The sequence below is a fragment of the Varanus komodoensis genome, unplaced genomic scaffold, assembly GCF_004798865.1.
Source record: "Varanus komodoensis strain SLA01 unplaced genomic scaffold, ASM479886v1 scaffold11, whole genome shotgun sequence".
Classification (NCBI taxonomy): domain Eukaryota; kingdom Metazoa; phylum Chordata; class Lepidosauria; order Squamata; family Varanidae; genus Varanus; species Varanus komodoensis.
The window spans coordinates 5,280,458-5,301,342 of record NW_025335317.1 but is presented as its reverse complement, the minus strand read 5'-3'; the positions used below and the strand labels follow the sequence as shown (position 1 = coordinate 5,301,342).

General features: G+C 45.1%; 1 protein-coding gene across 8 annotated transcripts in view; it reads right to left on the bottom strand.

Moving 5' to 3' along the window:
- Positions 1–20,885, bottom strand: part of ZMIZ1 (zinc finger MIZ-type containing 1) — a 394,693-nt gene that overhangs the window by 288,963 nt on the left and 84,845 nt on the right. Inside the window, exon 3 of one of the 8 annotated variants that reach the window (XM_044420293.1) lies at positions 19,209–19,434. The exons of the other annotated variants lie outside the window; for them this stretch is intronic. The gene's annotated coding sequence lies outside the window, so the exon portion shown is untranslated. The remainder of the gene's footprint in view (positions 1–19,208; positions 19,435–20,885) is intronic. 8 annotated transcript variants of the gene reach the window in all.

The following is a 20,885-nucleotide window of genomic DNA, read 5'->3' as shown; positions in this document are numbered from 1 at the left end:
GAGAGAGAGAGAGAGAGAGAGAGAGAGAGAGAGAGAGAGGTGGATGATTGATGGGAGAAAGCAAACAACAGCCAACAGCAGCAAAGTGTGCTTGTCAGGATCTACACTGCAGTCCTCAGTTACTGTACTAAATTTTGAGTTGTTTAGACAAGGAAAGCAGGAGGCGGGAGGAGGGGCAGTCGCAGAGATAGGCTGTTTCCTACACTCCGATTTACCTCCAAAGCAAGCTTCTCAGTCCACTCTCAGCAGAACAATCCATTTCAGCAAACACAGTCAAGTCGAAATGGAGCGATAATTAAGACGATATTTGCCAGTTTAAGATTTTTTTTTAGGCGCTTTTGGAAACCAAATTAACACAGCGTGCAAACAAGGATGTCTCTTCTTCCATCAGAAAGAACCAGCCCTTTCCCCAATCTTTTGGTTCATTGCAGTATGTTAATTGCAAACGTTAAATGCTGCAAGCAGCTCAGACAGCTTCAATTATCCGGTAGCGTGGAAATAGAAGTAGTCATCATTGTCATCACCACCATCAATGTAAGCCAGCAGTTTTGGAAATCGCTTTGTAGGTGAGCTGAAGAACCCAATCCAGACACATCCTCCCCAGCAGCCACAGATTTATGTATTTATTTATTGTATTGCTATGCCGCCATATTGCCCAATGGGCTTACAACAAAGCAGGGCAATAAAATTACAGTTAAAATCATAAAATCCAATTAAAATAACCCAAAAACTAGCCATCAGCAAAATCACAAGGCACACAGTAACAGATAATAAAACAATGATACATCCAATGCTAAAATACCTGATTGAACAAAAACATCTCTAACTGGCACTGGAAAGCAAGCGGCGATGGTGCCAACCACACTTCCTTGAGGGTGTTCCATAAATGAGGTGAAACCACAGAGAAGGCCCTTCTCCTAGATATGCTGAGGACTGCTCCTCCCTTCGCTGGGGGATGGTTCAAGGAGAAGGACCTCTGTTGACGATCTTAGTGACTGGGTAGGGGTATATGGACAAAGGGGTTCCTTCAGATATCCTGATCTCATACACCTTCTCCTTCCCCATTCCCCACCGCACAACTGTACTTGGGAAGACTTGAGGAGCAAACCTGTCCTTCTCTTCCAAGTGGGACAACAGAGCTGGGAGATCCTACAGATGGGAGATCTTGACAAATTATATCCTGAGGTGATAGGCAGGGGGAGTTGGTTTTGATTTTTCAAAAAGTACATGGGTTTACTCTTACTGATTTCACATTTATACTTACGTGATCAATCCTGCCCTGGTGGTTAATTTTTTCTCATAATGAGGAAAGTTGAGAGAGGAACTGAACGACCAAGGCTCGTTCCTGAAGCCCACCTGGATACAGTGGGGGGAACCACCTGAACGATGGCCCTCTACCTATCTTTGCTTACATCGTGGAATGGCAAGCAGCTTAATTTTTTATGGTGAGTCGTTTTGAGGCTGCAGTCCTCAACATATTTAAGACCGTTAGGGGCATGCTAAGCCTGAAAGGCGAAACAACAGAGTGCAAACAGAGAGCAGAAAAATGCAAGGAGGGAGAAGGGTGAGACTAACACCCACCTGGGTGTAATGCACCTGAATGCAGCTCAAATGGTACTTAGAAAAGAAATACACAGGAATGCATTGTTCTGTCAGCATCCTGTTGTTTTGTTGTTCTGTGTTGTCCAGTCGTCGCCAACTGATGGTGGCTCTGCGAATGCATGTTCTCCAAAAGGTTCTATTGTGTTGTAAGCCGCCCCGAGGCTTCGGCAAGGGGCGGCATAGAAATGTTATAATAATAATAATAATAATAATCCATGACCATCATAAAATCCAGGCCGTGGCTTCCTTGGTGGAGTCCATCCACCTCACTGCTGGTCTTCCTCTTCTCTTCTGCCTTCACCTTTACCTAGCAGGATCACTGAACTAACTGTTGCTGGTCATTTTACAGGCACAGCTTTCCATTTCTGATCTACTATTGCTGTGTTCCTGGATAAAAAAGTAAGTATAGGCAGATTTACAGTCTTCCACTTGCCTAGCACTGAGGAGAATGTACAAATGAAACCTTGGGAGTGCAGCTTTTGGGGTCAGACAGGGGGCTGGTTTAAAAATAACCAAGCAATTTTGTTAACAAGCAAAGTGACTCTCACGCACGGTGTACACAACAGAGTCTTTCCCTTCACTCTGCACCTTGGCAGTTGGCAGAAGGAAAAAAAAACTGCTTTAAATTATGGAAGCAAAATCAAAGTCAGTGTTTAGCACACCCATTATTCCAACTTCTAGTCCACAGAATGTAAACATTAAGGGCAGACTGTCAGGGCTGTCACAGGAGGCCTTCCTAGTGACCACCATTACCGCTGAGAATCTGGTTCTCTTTGGTAAAAAAATTCAGGTCGGACCAAGTTCATGCCCTGCCTGACAAGCCTCTGCTGACATCAGCGGGAATATTCTCCAAACCCTGCAGCCTCTCTCCTGCATGCACTCGTGTGCTCACGCTCTCTGTCGCTGCCTCTCTCCGACAGCTCTCGTTCCCGTGTGCACCATTTTATTTCCATCAGGAGAACTCTGTTCCAGCCACAGCTTTGGCTTAATGCAGTGAATGAAAGAACGGAAAGGGGCCGAGAGGAGGGCTCTCTCTTCCAAGAAACTACAAAATGGGTCCCTCCTGAGATCTTGATGCAATTCATCAACCATCCCCCCTCCTTTTTTCAGGGCTGTGGGAAAAAATCAATGGGATTTGTGCTGCAAAACTGATTATGACAGGGGAAAACTCTGCAACAACATTGATTTGTTTAAATATAACACCACAACTGAGCAGCATGTGTCAGAAGAGGAAGGGTGGAGAGACGGGATGTGCAAATGATCTGCCACAAGAAAGCAAGATAGCAACTAATAAGCATCCTCATTCTGCGGATGAAATAGATTTTTATTCAAACTGGGAAAACAGGGTTGCAACTAGTTATCCAAAAAAATAAAATAGATAAAAGAGGTGAATCGCTGTTTCTCTTTAATGCGCAAAAGAAAAGCACGGATGGGCAACCACCAAGCAAGCTTCAATTGCTGTGGAGCAAAGGTGGGCCTACCGTGCAGGGAAGAATTGATGTCCATCCCTGTCTTTGGCAACGTTGAGACAAAAGGTTGTCATGTCCCGGTGTGAGAGTTACGTGGCGTAACCTCCACATCTCTTTTGGGTTGGCCTTACTGCTCCTGCTGTGAGCATCCTAAGAGCAAGGTCAGAGTCAGGATCCTCATCCACAGAAAGCCATATAATAAGAATCAAGAAGAGGAGTAAAAAGACTACCCATTCCTTCGCTTATCTTTCTCTCAGTGTAGCCCCGCCCTCCAGGAACAAACAAAATCCAGCAGAGCCCAATGATTTTTTTTGGCTGTGAAAACAGCTCAATTCCTAGAAAGGATTAATTGAAGATGCATGGAGCCATGCGATGGGCTGCATTGCTTCGTGCAGATTGCAGGTGCCTGAGCCGAAGGCCTTGCTTCACAGATCCACCGAATTCTAACAGAGCAAAGGCATCCACGACCTTCCTGCATCCTTTACTTTATGAAATATATGTGTGCGTGCCATCTATTGGGAAGGCTGCAGCTGGCAATGTGGACCGCTTGTGAGAGCTGTTGGGCAATAGTGAGCTCCTTGTCGAAGCAGGAGGAATGGGGTTCTTTCTCTGCAGAAAGACGACTGAGAAGCATCTGGGGATGGCCAAACAAGGGGAAAGGGGAAAGGAGTCTGTCTCTGTTCATTAAATATCCAAACTGATATGTTACACAGCATCATCAGTGGATGAGAAACAGAGGGAAAAAATCAAGCCTAAGAATTAAAAAGAGTGGCAGAGGTTTTCAGGAGCAGAATATCTAGTTCCTCTCAAAGCCTCCTCGAATAAGGCAAAGACAAAAGGGGGACACATAAAGCTTAATGTATAATGATAGACATTAGGTGCTGGTGATGACCTACAAAGCCCTAAATGGCTTGAGTCAGGGATACCTGAAGGAGCACCTCCTTCCCTGTGTGCCCTCCCATCCCTTGAGAGCTGAGGTGGAGGCCCTGCTCCGGGAACCCTCCTTGAACGCGATCAGGAGGATGGCTACCCACAGGAGGGTCTTCTCAGCAGTGGCTTTATTCTTTCGAGTCAGGCAGAAACCTTTTTATTTTCCCACTATTTTAATGTTTAGTTGGTTTTAACTGGGTTTTTTTAAATCTTGACTTGTTTGGTTGGTTTATTTGCTTTGTTTATTGTATTTGTTTCTTACTGTAAGCCATCTGGAGATGTTAGTGGTGGATGGGGTAGACCAGAAAAAATAATAAACCTAATAGACGTAACTGGAGAGGGAAAAGAGCTGCAGCAGCCCAGGAAACAGACCATTCAATGGCAAAGGTGTGAAAGGACTGTGGAAATAGGATAGGGAGATTTTAGAAACGCTGAGCCGATTCCTGAACAGGAAGTTCCTCAAGGAACTAAGTCAAATTAGTTCCTCAAGGAACTAAGTCAAAATACTGAATTTTAGAACTAACTGGCAAGCTAAAAATTAACAAGTCACTGGATCTGGTTGGCATATATCTTATGTAGCATAGAGGTGAAAGGAACCTTTTAATAAAAATATTCAAATTATCAGTATAGTCAGATTCTTAGTGGAGGATTGGAAAGAAGCTGACATAATGCTTGATTTTTAAAAGGAGGAATCTAGCAGGAACCTCTTAGACTAGTTACAATTGGGTTTCCAAAAAGCTCTGGACAAGGTCACACTTAAAAGGCTCCACAGGAAATTTAACACTCCTGAGATATGGGGAGGGGTTGTCTAATGGATTGATAACTGGTTAAAATTTAAAAACAAGATGAGGGTAGGAATAAATGGTACTTGCAACAAAGGAAGCAAGCAAGCTATCGGGCCCCCTAAGATCTGCTGCTATTTAATTTATTCACAAATAACTAGGAATCATATGATGGCAAATCTTGCTGTTAACATCAAAATATTCAAGGTAGTCTGGCTCATTCCAAAATTCCTGCAATTACTACCCGAGCACTGTACCAAAAGACAGAACTATTGCATCTGAGATTCTTCAAAGGAAATGGAAAGTGAAGCATATGAGATAAAAAATACTGATTTCATCTATACATGGGTGAGGTCTGAACTGGCAAATCAGCAAGAAAGAGATCTTGGTGTTGTGCGAAAGCAACCTCATATGCAGGAAATTTCATGCTGGGCATTATTGGGAGAGATTAAAAATTATCAGCATAATTGTGTCTTTAAATTAAACCTATGGTACCAGCTGTATTTGGAAGGCCTGATACCATTTTGGTTAGTGTGCCCCTTGCGGCATTTCCACCTTTTTAAGCTTAGAAAAAGTGTAACTAAGGAACAATATAATATAAGATTGCATACTGCAAAAAAGAGGAGAGATTCTTTCTCTCTTTCTCTTAACACCAAAGGAAACTGGTTAGCAGGATGTCAGAAATGAACTCTAGACAATGCTTCTTCATGAAAAGTATAATTAAATGGTGGAATTCATCTGCCATGAGCCAGGGTGATGATCTGTAGCTCTGGTGGTTTTAAAGGATATCAGAAAAATTTGCAGATTTATCCATGACTGCTAGAAGTGAGAGCCAAAGGGAACCTCTGTTGATAGGCAGCATCTTTACCACTGAGGGGCGACCACCAGTTGTCATCTTGGAGGCGCTTCCAGAAACAGTACGCTCCACTTGCATGAAATGGATTTTCTACACAACCACAAGGGCTTTATATAGTTTGGGTGTTTGCATTAGAAAGGATGTGGAAACTTACCATAGGAAGGCCTGAATCCTTGGCAGCAGCACAGGGTTTTCTGGATTGGCTTTGTTCTTGAGGTTCTCTTGAGCATTCAAGTGTGGCCGAACCAGTGCAAACTGTGGGATATTTTACGGGATGAAGACATTTAACAGCCCAGTTATGAAAAGGAGGCTGCCCCTCTGCTTGATGACAACATGTCTGATGCGCACCAGACGGAAGGGGGAAAATTCTCCCTCCAAGTGTTATATATAAACCTTATGATGGAACTCATTTCGCAACACCAATATTCCGGCCTCAGTTTCACAGGATTCAGCCTAAGGCAGTAGCAAAACAAAGTAGTAGGAAAACAAGAGCTCTCAGCCTGTCCAAATATTTCCAGAGCGGCGCTTATGCAATCTGCAGAACATTAAGTACTCAGGAATTGTGCTCAGTTGATAGGTGAAAGAACACGTTTGAAAGGCAACTCCATTTGCCAACCAGCTTTCAACAAATATGTACACAAGCTGTGCCTGCAGACTCTTACTTGAGAGTCACCACCGCCTCCTCCTCTTCGAGCTGGAAAGGTTTCATAATGGATGATCCAAGCTAGTCAATGAAAAACTTGCCTAAGAAAACAGTAGCCCTTTCAGACAAGGACTAATTTTTATAATAAAAAAGAGCTGGTATTTTAGCCTACCTGGAAATCCAGCCTTCAGACATGGAGGCCCCTGATTCTTCATCCTAAATGTGCGTATGAGAAGCAGTAAGAGAGTGGCAACAGAGAGGTACTCTGCCCACAGTCAGCACACCAAGGACGTAGGTGCAGGCAAAAGCAGGAGAAGCATTCAGCACCCCCACCTGCTACCTCGTTGCAAATGACACTGTCTCTCTGCTTCAAGGCATCCAATGACTTCTCAACTCTGGTACTTCTAGATAGCTCCTGGGGCCATGTACCAGCACTAATTAATCCCTGGGTATAAGACCAGGACTGAGGTATTGTGAATCCCCAGTTATTGCTGGACACTGATCCCATGACTAGTGGGTAGGAATGATGGGAGCTACAGTCTAGCCATGTCCATAGGGCCAACAGTTCCCATCCCCAACACAACAGGAGATTCTGAGGATCTCTGTCCCTTTACATTCCTCTGGTGGTGTGAGAGCCACTTCCCCGAGTAAGATCAACATCTCATACACCAAAGACACACAGGACAATGCCACACAGGTGGGTCAACTTCTCATGCCCAATCCCCCTGCTGGAAAGGGGGAGGCTGACTGGGGAACACTAAGATCACTGGCTCCGTCAATGCATGGACAAACTGCAGAGATGCAGATTAGAACGACAGCACATGCTTTGCACACAAAGCATCCCAGGTCATCCTGAAACCCTGAAGAGCAGCTGCCAGGCAACTGTTGTCCTCCAGAGGTTTTGGATCACACTTCTCATGGTCCCTGACCACTAGCTGGGCTGGCTGGGCATGCAGGAACTGTAACCCAAAACATCTGGAGGGCAGCAGTTTGCCAACCCTGACAAGGAAGTATTGAGCTGGAGGGTCAACATTCTGCTCTAAAGGAGACCCCTTATGTTCCACATGGAGGTGACTCCCATGCTGCTAAACATGCAAGTGCTTGAAACTCTGTCCTGCTCCAGGGAAGGGATCCTCCTGTACTGAAGAGTCAGAGCTTCCAGAGATGCATGGCACTATAAACCACCCGTGTCAGAAGACCTGAAGGACCCTAGGCCTCAGGGAGATGGCCATGGCGCCACCCCTGCAGGACGAGGGAAGTCCCACCTCAGGCAGAGGAAGGGAAACCACCAAGTCCACAAGAGGCAGGCTAGTATTACTCCTTTGAGAAGAAGTACTCAATTATCAAGGAGGAGGACTCAAGAGGAAGGGCCTCCACAGGAGCAGGGCCCTTGACCCAAGTAGGCCTGTTGCCAGAGGGCCTGTAATGAAATGCAGCTGAGCCTTGGTGTAGTGCTTCAGTTTTGGACAGCATTCTTCTACCAGCTCCAGTTCCTTGTATCCTGTTTCCCTGACCTTGGGATTATACCTTCATACTGCTGACCCTTGGACTCCTGTCTGACGCTACTTTTGGGGCTGTGTTTCCGCTTGTTTGTTCACCTGTCTTTTGATCTTGGCTTTGCTTCAAGCCTCTCTTTGGGGAACCACCCCTATGCCTGGTAGCACCATGCTTTGACCATTGCCTGCATCTTGAGCAGTCCTGCCTGAGCCTGACCCCTAAATGGATGGAGGCCTGTGTGCTTGACCACGTGCCTGTGGGATTGGCCTATTGGATTTACCTCTGTACATGCCGAGCATAGAACCTGCACCTGATGGAGTGAACCTGCACACCTTTAAGACTCTTCAGGGAAACACTGCAATGTGCTGTCCCAGAAATTGCTTGTTTTTCTAGACTACTCACAAATGACCGCCCAAGGAAATGAGCACCACTTCCAGTTAGATAAATGAGCATAGATGGGTCCTTTACACAATTAGCGTGGCAGGAAAATCTGCTCCACTGTTTTATTTCAGGCAAAGTATGGCAGGGTTAGCCCTCCTAATCAGGTTCAGAAGCCAGGGCTGGGCTCGGAAATATCCTGCTCCTGTATTTCATACACGTTCGATATCATGCCTTTCCTCCTTTGTGAAAGGGGTGGCTGCATGGTGCTCCCGGGAGCTTTCCCTTCGGGCACCAGCCAGCCCCAAACCTGCTTTGCTTCAGCAGACTGGTTGCATCATCTGCCCAAGACCGTGCCTTGGGGGGGACCTGTTTCCGTCTCAATGGCTGGCCAGCAGGAAGGGAGGGGCCATTGTGGTACTTCCAGAGGCTGCCTTACCAGCAGCGCAATTATCGCCCACTTAGTAATCAGAAACAAGTACGCATTCTAAGGGATTGTGGTTCCAGAAGGTGGGCAAGAATCAACTGAAGAATTTGGCAAAAATGCCCAAGAAATTACACATCTTAAGTGTGTGGGTGTGTTGCGCTCTGTGTGTGTGTGTGTGTGCGCGCACATGCACCCCTCGTGTAAAATGAAGTGGCAAAATATATTGATCTTCTCATATAATCAATCTGAATATTTTTCTACTGTACAATAACACAATAATGTTGCAATACATATGATATGCATCCATTAACAAGGCATCCCATTCACTAGAACACTTGAATAAGGTATGTGCATTTTCACACTCACGTGTGTGTGTGCGCGCGCGTGAGCGTGTTTCTTCTGCAAAATCCAAAGTTATGAATAAAAACCACTTTACATTCTTTATGTAGCCATACATAATAATAAATAACTCAAGTGACTGAAAAAACAGACAGGAATACTTCAATATACTGCTTTACATCTACTAAGATTAATAAAGAATGTCAATTTTTCCATGTTTATCTCTTTTGTCTAATAAGCTAATTTGCCATAATAGCAAAATCCCCTCATGTCTGCCATCACTCATCACTAGAAGGTTTTGTTTGTCCTCTCCACTGTTTTGCATACAATATTCTTATTCCAGCCAATACAAAAGCTCTTAATTCCTTATTATGCTAATTAAGAGATCCATCTATAAAATTAAGAAGATGAAACATGGGATTTAACAATATTTTATAGCCTAAAATTTCCTCCATTCCATTGATCATTCTCCAATACATATTTTTTGCCACAGGTTATTTCCACCATAAATTGTATAGATCTTAAATGTTAGAAGATCTTTATCCCTATTAGCTTTTGCTCAGTCTTTTGTCATATCTCTTAGCCACTGGTTCAATTTCTAAGTGTAAAGAGATGCATGTTGGAGCAAAAACATCCCAATTACAAGTACACGCTGTTGGGACTGGAACAAGAAAGAAAGCCACAGAGCAAGAAAGGGATCTTGAGGTGGTAGTGGAGAACTCAATGAAAATGTTGATCTAGTGTGCAGCCACTGTAAAAAAAGGCAAACGCCATGCTGGGCATAATTAGGAACAGAACAGAAAACAGAAATGCCAAGATATTGCTTCCTTGTACTAATCTTTGGTGCAACCACAGTTGAGTATTGTGTTCGGTTCTGGTCTGAACTTCAGCAGAAGCAGGTCTTGCACCCATCCTGCTTGAGTGATCCTATGAGCTACTAGACTAAATGGATCTTTGGTCTGATCCAGCATGGCTTTTCCACGTTTCTAATTTCAGTGATCAAACATGGGGGGAAATCCAACCATGGGAGAGAAATGCCATTTAAATTCTAGTTTATTTCTGAATACAGCACTACAACGTGTTCCAAAAAGTCATTAAACTTCAGGAAGATACTTTCCTTCAAGATTTTAAATGTTAAGCTTACCACAATTCTAATGTTTCTGTCATTGATCCCAAAGGAGATACAGATGAGCCCAACATATTTATATCGATTCAATACTCTTAATATGTATGAAACTATCCTTTTTTGCATCAGTTGGTTGACAAATATGGTAAACCTGTTTAACTCTAATAGCTTGACTTAAAACTCAAACTGAGGGAGAGGGGAGGAAGAGGGAATATCTTGGGTACAACCAGAATCTTAACCCAACTGCTTACTGTCAAATGAATCTCACCAACTATCTTCTAGAAGATTGGCCTTTAAGTACCATAGGAAACTTGGGATTCTGCAGACACAAGGTTAGTGATGGCAGATAAGCTTTCCCGAAAGACAACTTCCCTTCAACTCTCTCCTTGAATATGTTTGCTGAGCTAACGGCAGAAGCAGCAATGGCAAAGCCCAAGGTGCAAGCTATTGATCAAGCCTGAGCCAACCATTCATCCTACGACTCTTCTGTGGGAGCAAATGTAGCTCTATGATAACAGCACATCCTGGATAGGCAGATACAATCTTCTTGTAGGGCCAGGAGAGAAGCTTCTCCAAAACCCTGAGGAGCAACAGCCAGTCAATGTCAACAATACTGAGCCATATAGGCCAGTTGGAGGACCCCATAAAAAGTGGTTTCTTATGCCCCTTTCCCCCAGAATCCTCTGCAGACATCCTAAAAGAAAAGGCTTGCAGAAGGGAAAAAGTTTGTAATCTGCTGATCAACACTACTCAATGAGTGGAAATGTCTTGCATTTCACTCATCTGACGTGCAGTTCGGAACAGAAGACATGCTTGAAGATGGAAATCCACAGAGGCCAGGAAGAGAAGGCTTTCTAAGCTTTAGAACATCAGACACCAAGCACTATTTCAGTTGCTGGGCACTTTATAGATAAACACCATTTTCCTATATCCTTATTTTCTTTCTTGGGGAGTTTTATGTGTTCCATCCTACGTCTCAATAACTGCCAGCTTTCCTTTTCTCCAAGTATGAACATTTTAAAGCTAATACAAAAAAATAGTGAAGAAGAAGAGGAGGAGGAAGACAAAGGGGGAACCCAGCCTAGCTACCTAAGAAAGTCCACACACAAAGAAACATTTATCTCTCAAGGGCTGTGTCAAAGCTTTACAAGCTTTGCATTACTCTAGCAAATCTTTAACAGCCAGGAATGGTGACAGCGGGTAAACAAAGGATTTTTCTAGTAATTCATTAGCTGGGTTATGTGCCTGACCAACAGATTACCAACTCAATTTACCTCAAACAATCTCCTGCCAGGCTTCAGCCAAGGGTAGGAAGAAAACACACGCTTGTGCCTTCCAGTTATGTGAAGGGCAGAATGATCTTCACTGGGGTGGAGTGTGGATAAATCTGCAGAAGATCCACCGCTTCTAAACCCTTATCAGTTCACACCCACCAAGGCAGAAGGAGGCAGTTTCTTTCTACTCCTGGTGATCCTTTGTTTTTTAATCCCCCTGTGACCATTGGGAAGAGTGCACTATGTTGGGATAATTGAGAGGCCTTGATCCTTGTTCTCTCCGAGGAAGGGGATTTTGGGCAGTGGATCCAAAGGCAACCTCTGACTCATGCCCAGAACACTCTTCCTGGGACCTCCCAGTGGCAGATCCATTCCTGAGGAGCATTCCATGGAAGGAACAGGCACCCAAAGAGAGCCGAACACTCTTCAGCCAGCACATTTAGGATTGCTGTCGTGGGTATTACATTCATGTGGACCAATCTGGCCTTGCAACAGGAGGATGCCTGATTCTGGGTTAACACGGAGCTCTGTCTACCCCAACCTGAATAAAATGTCCATTTGCACGTTCTTCAATTCAATGGAAAGGCTGGAATCTGTGCACCAGTTCCTGCCAGTATTCCTCCCCCACACTCACATGCACCATCTGCACACAGAATAAATTATGCAAATCGCTGTCTTATGTATGTTGCCACTTTCAAAACTAGACCTTGAATGAAGTGTGCACATATCTGCAGGATTGTTTGGCGAGAGTTTCGGTATCAACTCCCAGTGAAGGGAGGGAAGGCTATGGAGGTTAACGCTAATTAGCTTGTAGGAGAAAATGGGAAATTAGCCATAAGAGAATATTAAGGTGTTAAGCAAAAGGATGGAGCTCTATTCCCCGAATCCTCACACAGACTCCCTCTGGCTCCTGAGCCCTTAATACTCATAGTTCACGTCGACTCGAGCCATGCGCACACACCCTGCAGAGATGTTTGAATGTGGCATTCCTGCTAACGTGACTGTGATGCTCGTTTACACAGCAGACTGAACTGCACCATACCTCGTGGGCGTATATGCCGGTCTGCGTGAACGCCACACCAAAATCAAACCGAAGCACATTCTGCATCCAGGCAAGCAAAATTAAAGGAATGCTCAGCTGTATGATCTGCATGTATTCTGCAAGCTAAACCAGTTCTCCTGTTATGCATAGTTGTATTTGCTTTTCTTGGCAGCATGAATAGGGAGCTTTGATGGCGATTGCCTATGTCTGCCCACACTTTCAAGGATTGCCACAAAATATGTTCTTTAAAAGTAGCATCTAAATTCCAATTAATATGGGGAAATGTTCTCGAATTAGACGCGGAGTACTGTGCATAAAACAGTGCAGGCCAGTAAAGAGATGGCACAGCCCTTGTATTTTGTTCATTTACATTTTATGTAGCTGTTTATTTATCCCAAGTCTGCTTAATGGTTTCACTTATGGATGCAAACCTTGCAATGTAGGCTGCCCAGAGAGCTTATGGCTAAGAGATACAGCATAGAAGTTTAGTAAATAAATAAATGCTTTCAGTACAAGATGTTATGAAGAAGGTTTGGGCCGACCTAGAGGGCGAGCCCTAGACACGGGATGTGGGGTTTGTCTTTCATGGGCACTACCACCGATACTGCATCCTTTTCTCAGGAAGTCTTTACTGCACGGTCCAAATGCTCCCAGAATCTTTTAGTAGCCTGCATGATCCATGCAAATACATCGCCAGAGGCCTCACTGGAAACCTTGACAAGAAAACAAATATGACTTGCATTATGTCTCAGTAACTCATCGGTAAAATAGCAATAGAGGGTGCTCTATGTCAGAGGGCATCTGTAAGGATAAACAGCTCTGCAGTGTTCGTCATAATTGCTAATTGAGGATGCAGCGTTAATCCAAGCCGGTTTTTGCTGAGTTGGAGAACCTGTCCTCACCTAAGTTATGTACTTTCCCAGTCACACAGACTGCTTTATGGCATCATTCTGTGTGATCTGAAGACTTGCACGCTAGCCCTCCACACCAGCACACACTGTCACAATGAGATGTTTTAAAGACTGTCATTAGAACATGAAAAGCACTTCCCATAGAGAGCAGGAAGTACAGCTGTTCTTTTCTCTCCCTTTCTCTCTTAAGCACACATGTGGGGATTCAGATCTAGACCAGGACTCCAGCATGGGGAATAAGGGGCAGCCAACTGCCCCCACTCTGGTCCAGAATGAGTGAATGGGAGTTTCCCCACTCAAATGCAAATTCTAGGTGTGACGGCCCCTGTCTAGCTTGGAATAACAGTAGGCAGGCAAAAGCCCTCTTTCCACCCTAGTAGGGTCCCAGCCGCAATAAGAAAGAAAAGCAGACATAGTTGCAAGTGACACATTGAAAAACGTGTCTGGTGGCCCTTGGTGGTCCCTCCAGCAAGCCCCATCAGAATTAGTCCCACATCACTAGTCAGAGCACGAAAGAAGGTGTCTTTCCCATGGTTATCCATAATCCCATCACAGAGGTGATATCTGAACCAGCCACTTAACCGCTCCCAACCCAGGGATCTGTCTTCTCAGGAATGAGAAACATGTAGCGCTCCACTGTTGTATTACTGGCCTAGAATTATTATTACTATTAGTAGTAGTGGCGTTAATGTGATTTGCATCTGATCTTACTTCCAAAATGGCACTCAAGGTGGATTGCCATCGCTCACAAAAGGATAGAAGCAATAAGCAAAGGCAGTGTAGCACACAACACAACCAACAGCAGTAGAGACAACACAAAGGCTAATAGACCTTTGCGCACACCATAATACAGTCGCAATTCCCACGATCCCTCACTGTTTATTCTACTGTCTAGGACTAATGCGAACTGTAGGCCAAAACATCTGGGGGGCCACAAGTTGTCTTCCCTGCTCTAAATCTTGCATTAGCTGGGGCAGCCATGTGTAGTAAAACGTTTGGAAATGGTGTTGAGCTTGATACCCCCATGGTAGAAATTCTCTTCTATTAACTCTTCAAGGTTCAGCTCTTAGCTGGTTCATAAGAAATCTTGCTCCTAGACATCTCTGTCCTTTGAAGCAACCAAGCAAGCTTTGGAGGGAGACAACAGCAAATTTACAGACTCACAAATATTCTCTTTGTACATCATTTTGCCATTGCCTTATGTAAAATGGCAAATCAAAATAATTTAGAAGCAATGGAAAAGCATTTTGCAAACCCTCTCCTGCCAAGCCAAGCCAAGCCAAGCCAAGCCAAGCCAAGCCAAGCCAAGCCAAGGCACATAGTGGCACTTGGATGCAGACGGGTTCACCTCCATCCCCAGTTCTTAGCAGTGCAATTCAATATTTACCACTGATATGCCTTCACTTGAGGTATTTTAAGCAAAATAGTCTCTGGTAATATTTAAATCTCTCCCTGATCAATTTTCAAGTGTTGTTTGTTTGTGTTACATTGAATTCTAGTGTATTATAACAATCACATTAAGAGCGATGAGCTGGAAACTGGGGCATATTAACACTTCACATGATGAAAGACAAGTTACAATGAAAATACCTTACTGAGGGAGGTATGTTTTTATGTCTTACTCCACATAAAGGAATTTTCTCAAGGTTCTTTGAGTGAGGCCTACTTTATGATGGGAAACTTTTTTTTTTAAACTATATAGGGGGACCGAGCACTGGAAAAGCTCAGCTGGGACTAATGGTAGAGGGAAGGACATGGCAAGAAATGGAAGGTGGAGCCAAGAGAATCATAGTTCAAAGCAGAATGAGATCCCTTAAGAACCCAACAGCAATGGTAGATCGGATGGGGGGCCCATCCAGTCCAGGATTCCATCCGCACCGTGGCCAACCAGGAAACCTGAAGCAAGGAATGAGTGCCACAGCCCATGACCCCCAGCATCCGGTGTACAGAACTAACTGAATCATGGATTACATTGGACAAAAAAGTCCTTCACACTTGCACCTGTCCATTCCACCAGCAACCCCCATACACAGAAAGATGATCTGCGGCTGCCTTCTGACCCAGAAGGTATTGCGACCAACAATGGAAGTCTCACATTTCTGTCTCTATCACACACACCCACACATTCGCACTTGCCTCCCGCCGACTCCTGCCTTCTGATCAGCTCCATCGTAGGACTACCCCACACTCTTGCTACACACAACATTTTCAGGCACAGCAGTGGGAACCTTCTTTCAGCTCTGGGGCTGAATTCAGTTTTGGAGAAGCTTCAGGGAATGGGTGCAAGGCTTCCCGGGAACCCCAAGCATGCAGATGCAACCCCCAGAGGGTCAGATTTGGCCCATGGGCTGGAGATTCCCCAGCCCTAACCTAAGACACTGAAGCAGAGTAAACTTCACCATTACTTCAGCCAAGGAATTCCCCCCATCCCAAGCACGGCAAGGAGCTGAGGCTCAGGCGCTACTGCCCAACAGAGGAGCACGCATCCTGTGAAGCACACCGCCTCACACAGAAGGTCCTGCCCTCCTCTGATCTCGTTTTGAACCCCAGGATTCAATCCTATGCATATTCAAGTGGGACTACGCTCCTCTCAATGCACTGGGGCTGACTTCTCAGCAGACCTTCCTAGGATGCCTGGCATGTACCCCGTGAGCCACAGTTCTTACTCATCTCCCCTCATGGGGACTCAAGGTGACGGGTGCCTTCAGGCTGGGAACAAAGGAGGGAGAGGGAAGACCAGAAGCAGGGCAAAAGGGAGGCGCAGCAGCAGAAGACAGAAGAATCAGAACAGAAATAAAAGGGAGGAAGCAGGCAAGAGGAACAGAGGAGGGGGCAGAGGGAATAGAGCAGGAACAGAAAAATCAAGAAGGGCAGCACAGCAATCAGAGGGAAGGCATGAGCAGAAAAGCTCAGGGGGTTTTTCTCCCTTACCTCTCAGATCAGCAGTCAAACTGCTCCTCTGAGCTCTTTCCCACTCAACCTTGCAGCTGCCACTTCTCTCCATTCACCGGGTGGCTCAATGGAAGAACTTCAGCACTTCCTTCTTTCCTCTTGCACAGGTAGCCACAGTTCAGGCTGCCCGGGGACACCTTGCTGTGTTTTTCCCTAAGCAGCTCTGGTTAGCGGTGTTGCTCCACAGCCGAGCAGGGACCGTGATGTTCAGGCTGAGCACTCAGTCCCAAGGCGTGCAAGCAGAAGAGGGGGCTGGAGGTGGGCAGCTCCGAGAAGCTGAGGGAGCAGCGTTTTCTGGTGGAGATGGACAGGCCACCACTTTTTGAGAAGTGAAAGGTGTGAGTGGCAGCTTGCCTGGGAGTTGGGCAGAGATAACTGTGCTCATTGTGACAGGTCTTTGGTACACCTGGTGGTTCTAGCCCACTCACCCAAGTCGGAGCCACCCCAAATGCAATGGGGTGCAATAGGTTGCTTCCGGGAAAATGCAGCTGCCTGGGTCACCTTGGCCAGCTGCTGTGAGAAATGCAGCTAAGCTCAGAGGGGAAGTAGGAACTGTGGGGAGCGAGAGCCTGTCTCCATTCCTGCTGATAAAACCGCTGGGAGTGGGAGGGGGAGTGAGCAGGAAGGGCTTGGTAAGTGGGCCTCTGCCCCACTTGACCCTATGGAAAAATCATCTCCAGCCACTTTGGCTTCACCCCAACTTTTGCTCCTTCTGTTCCACCCTCTGTCTGCCTTCACAGCTCATTGAGAGGGTGGAACTCACCTTTCTCCCCTCTGAGTTCACCCTTGGCTTGGGCTTGGGCTTGGGCTTGGGCTTGGAGGGGTTGAACAGCAAGTAGGCCAACCCCGCCCCCCTTGACACAACCTATGCTTCATCCTAAAGAATGCCCAGAATTGTCCAGAATGCCCAAATGCAAATAGGGGATGCACTTGATTCACCACATGGGATTTGGGTTCCCCACCCAGTTCTACATACGTAGGACAGATAAGTGAACATGAAAATATGCCCCGTCACATTTAATTTAGCCTTCACTCTGCATGGATAAGTAGTCTTTTCTTTCCCCTCTGAACAATGTCCTCAATATTGTACAAAAATGTTTCCGGTATATTTTGAAAACCAATTTCTAAAAATAAAAATGCAAGCATTAAAAGGCAAAGAAGACTTGGACCATTTTAAAAGCTAAGTAGAAATGATGTGTTGGCTTTTCTAAACTTGTCCTGAAATCAAGCATTTCATCAATATTATCGATCACCCATTGGCTTCAACTCATGGTATTTCTGCAGCAGTGTTTAATGCCTATTATCACGCTCTTTATCAAGACATCAATCTGCCAACTCTCAAAAATGCTGCACCATATTCCAGATTATGCAAATGAGGCCTAATCCCTCAAACCCAGGTAGCAGGAAAATAACCAAGTACCTGTTTGCACACTATTTGGCCCAAGGATTAAAAGGGAAATTTTAAACTTGCGGTTGCAGGCTCTACCCTACACTTCAGCACAGGCAGAGCGTAAGCCAAGAGAGAAAACGGCTAGAAAACTCTTGTGTATTGCCTTCTATTCATAGCAAAAGGACAGGGAAGTGGAGGAAGGCAGTGTCTCATTTCTAGCCACTCTTAATCTCATCCCAAAAGTGTATAGTGCATAGACAAAGATCTTGGAAGCATATCCACAAAGGTTCGGTGAATGAGTGGGAGGAATGTGTTTGTCTAGTTGGAAACTTCTTGGCTTGAAAATTGTTTCTGGATTCATGTTTACCCTCATTCCCCAACCGAAGAAGCCAGGTGTTCATGAGCATCTCCAACAGGCTATGGTTCATGATGACAATCGGTTGCTTTATCCATATTTCTCCTTACCTCTGCCACTAGCCTACTGGAATTGTAACCGTTCCCAGTGTTCTGTATTCTCTCTGTTAAAATAAGTCCTTGAGTGTAGCTAGAAAACTACATGTTCGCTGACAAAATTGGACCCAACAGAAAGTTGTCTCTGCAGAACGAAATAGCTGAATGATCCCCAGACATGAGAATGTGGCTGCAAACCTCACCTACTCAACGTATCATTGAGTTTTCCATTTTAATTTAATTCTCATGTTCCAGCTGGGGAAGCCGAGGCTTAGTGCCAGACACCCTAGAACTGGTCAGAGGTTGCCAGTCGTTTTAGACCAGTCTACTGTGCCAGTCTACTCACCAAGCCACCCTGTCTCTCAGGACAGATAGTCTGGATTTGTCCCCATCTCTCTGCTCATCCTTATAAACCACTGATATTTATTTAGGACACCTTTTAGCCTTACTTCAGGCAGATAGTACTCTGTCAATTTAAACAAATGCAATAATAGAGCCAAACAAGAGAAAACAAGCAGAGTTGCCAAAATAGGTTGGTGCACTCTAGGCTGGAACACTGACTTAAAAATGCAAGAGGACTTGGCAAATAAATCTTCTAGATCGACTACTAATAGATCTTCTACTGGTGCCAAAGAGACCTCAGGCCCTGGATTGGGAGCACATTCTAATATAGCATCCATGAAGAACACAGGTCATTTTCTGCATTCATTGCAACAAATAGGCATCACTATCCTATCACGGGGCATTCAGGGCATGCAGAAGGATCCCGGGTTCAATTCCTGCCATCTCCAGTTAAAAGGACTGGCAGTGCACAGCCGGGAAAACGTCTGCCTGGAATCCTGGAAAGTCGCCACTAGTCTTGGTAGAAAGGACCCAGCTCAGTGGTTCACGGGTTTCATCGTTCCGCATGTCTGAGACGCATGGCAGACACAGCCACGAATATCAAGCATAGTGAAAGTGGTTGCTACTGTTACTTTTCTTGCCTTCTGTAGCTGCTGCATGCATACAACGTGCAGAGAGTTTCTTCCTGCTAGCTGAATATCTGAACGGGAGATGGGAGTGGAAAAGCGCACGACCTGGAGGTGTACAAGCAGCAGGTCCCAGGAGAGTCAACCCACATTTTTCTCTGCAGAATCTTACCAGTAATACTACGGACTAGCTGCCTGTCCGCCAAGTCCACTGAAGCTCTTCCAACGCAGCGTATTCATGCATGCATTTTCATCACTTGATGGCTGTGTTGTGTGAATGCTTGTAGGGGTGAGCAGACCAGATCCACCATCAGGGACACCCTTCACAGCACCTCAAGTGCAGTACTTTCCCGGTCAAGCTGGGTTCACACATTCAACAGCTGGCCATCAAATGTACACTAAGAAAGCGGAGGGAAAAAGTAAGCGGTGCACATGTAAATCTGAGCAAGCTGTCCCAGGCAGAGAAGGCTGTAGAGTGAACCATCTTGGTATTTTCCCTTTCAGACAGAATAACTCTCATCCCGGAATTGCTTGGGTCTTCTCCTTTGTTACTAGGAAATTCATACCTTAGTAGCACCAGGAGTCGGATGAGGGACCCCATCCATTTCCACTACCATGCATCTTATTACCCATTCACTTGTGTCTGCTGGATACATTTCAGCAATTCACGGATGTGTATTAACTTTTTCCCTACAGGGCTTCAAAGGACCTTGCATGTCAATGGATGCTCATGAGCAAATTAACAGTTAAGAGTCATGCATTTAAAAGCCTTGTTTTAAATCAAGTCGTAAGTAAATTTAGATGTCTCTATTTCAGGCTGGCATTAAAGCATGACAATTTGGTAATAACTCAGTAATTATTTCAGAGTTCCACAAAGAATATAATTTGCCTTTCATAAGAGGATGCTATCTCCCATTGGCTACCCAGAACAATACTCTTTTTTCCCAGCAAGGACAAAGCTTCCCAATTATTTTTGTAGCACACCATTGATAACATAGAAAGCTCAGGGAATTACCGCAACTGTCAGAGACTCTCCCCAGAGATCCTGGGATCATTTGTAGGGTACCGCTTCAGTTTAAGGGTTTGGGACAGTTCATGGCACTATAATTTGCTTAACTGTCCAGTGCCATCCAAGTCTATACCGCAACACCATCTCCCCTCCTCTGCCACAAAGTCATCCAAGGAGCAACAAATGGAAAGTCCACACATTGCCACGTTCACACTGCAGTTGCACTCCTTCAGCCAGGACTGAGCAATGTGTTCTTCCTTAAGGCGAAGCAACCTATCATCTGACTTTCTGGGACCCCAAAAGTGTTATTCAGTCCTCAGCAGTTCATCATACACATCCTCGAGCCATTGACTTGGAGGGTCACAAGTCTTGCAGATGTGCATAAATACATTTTTAATTAAGAACATTTAAGTAATATATTTAAAACATTTCTATGCCACGCCTATAGCCAGCAGGCTCTCCGGATGGTTTATAAACAATTAAAATATAATCAAACCCAACGGAATTGATGTATGCCCAAAATACTGAAGAAACGAACACCCCAATCACACCGTCTTCTTTAGTTCAAATAACAAAATAAAGAGAGGCACTGATGATGCAATCTGGATTGAAAGGTTGGTGTTTCAGCAAATATTACAAAGTTTGACTGGTGTGCTTTAGAGATCTGCATTGTGCCTCCACACAGCAGCCTTTCCTCATCCAGAACAATCATTCCAGTAATCTCCAGACAGCAGTGAAGCCTGCACTAAACCTGGAAGCTTGCACCAGACTCACAAGCAAACGGACACTTTTGGAACTCCGCATGGATTGCAGAAGCCAGCTGTAGGAAGCTAACGCTGT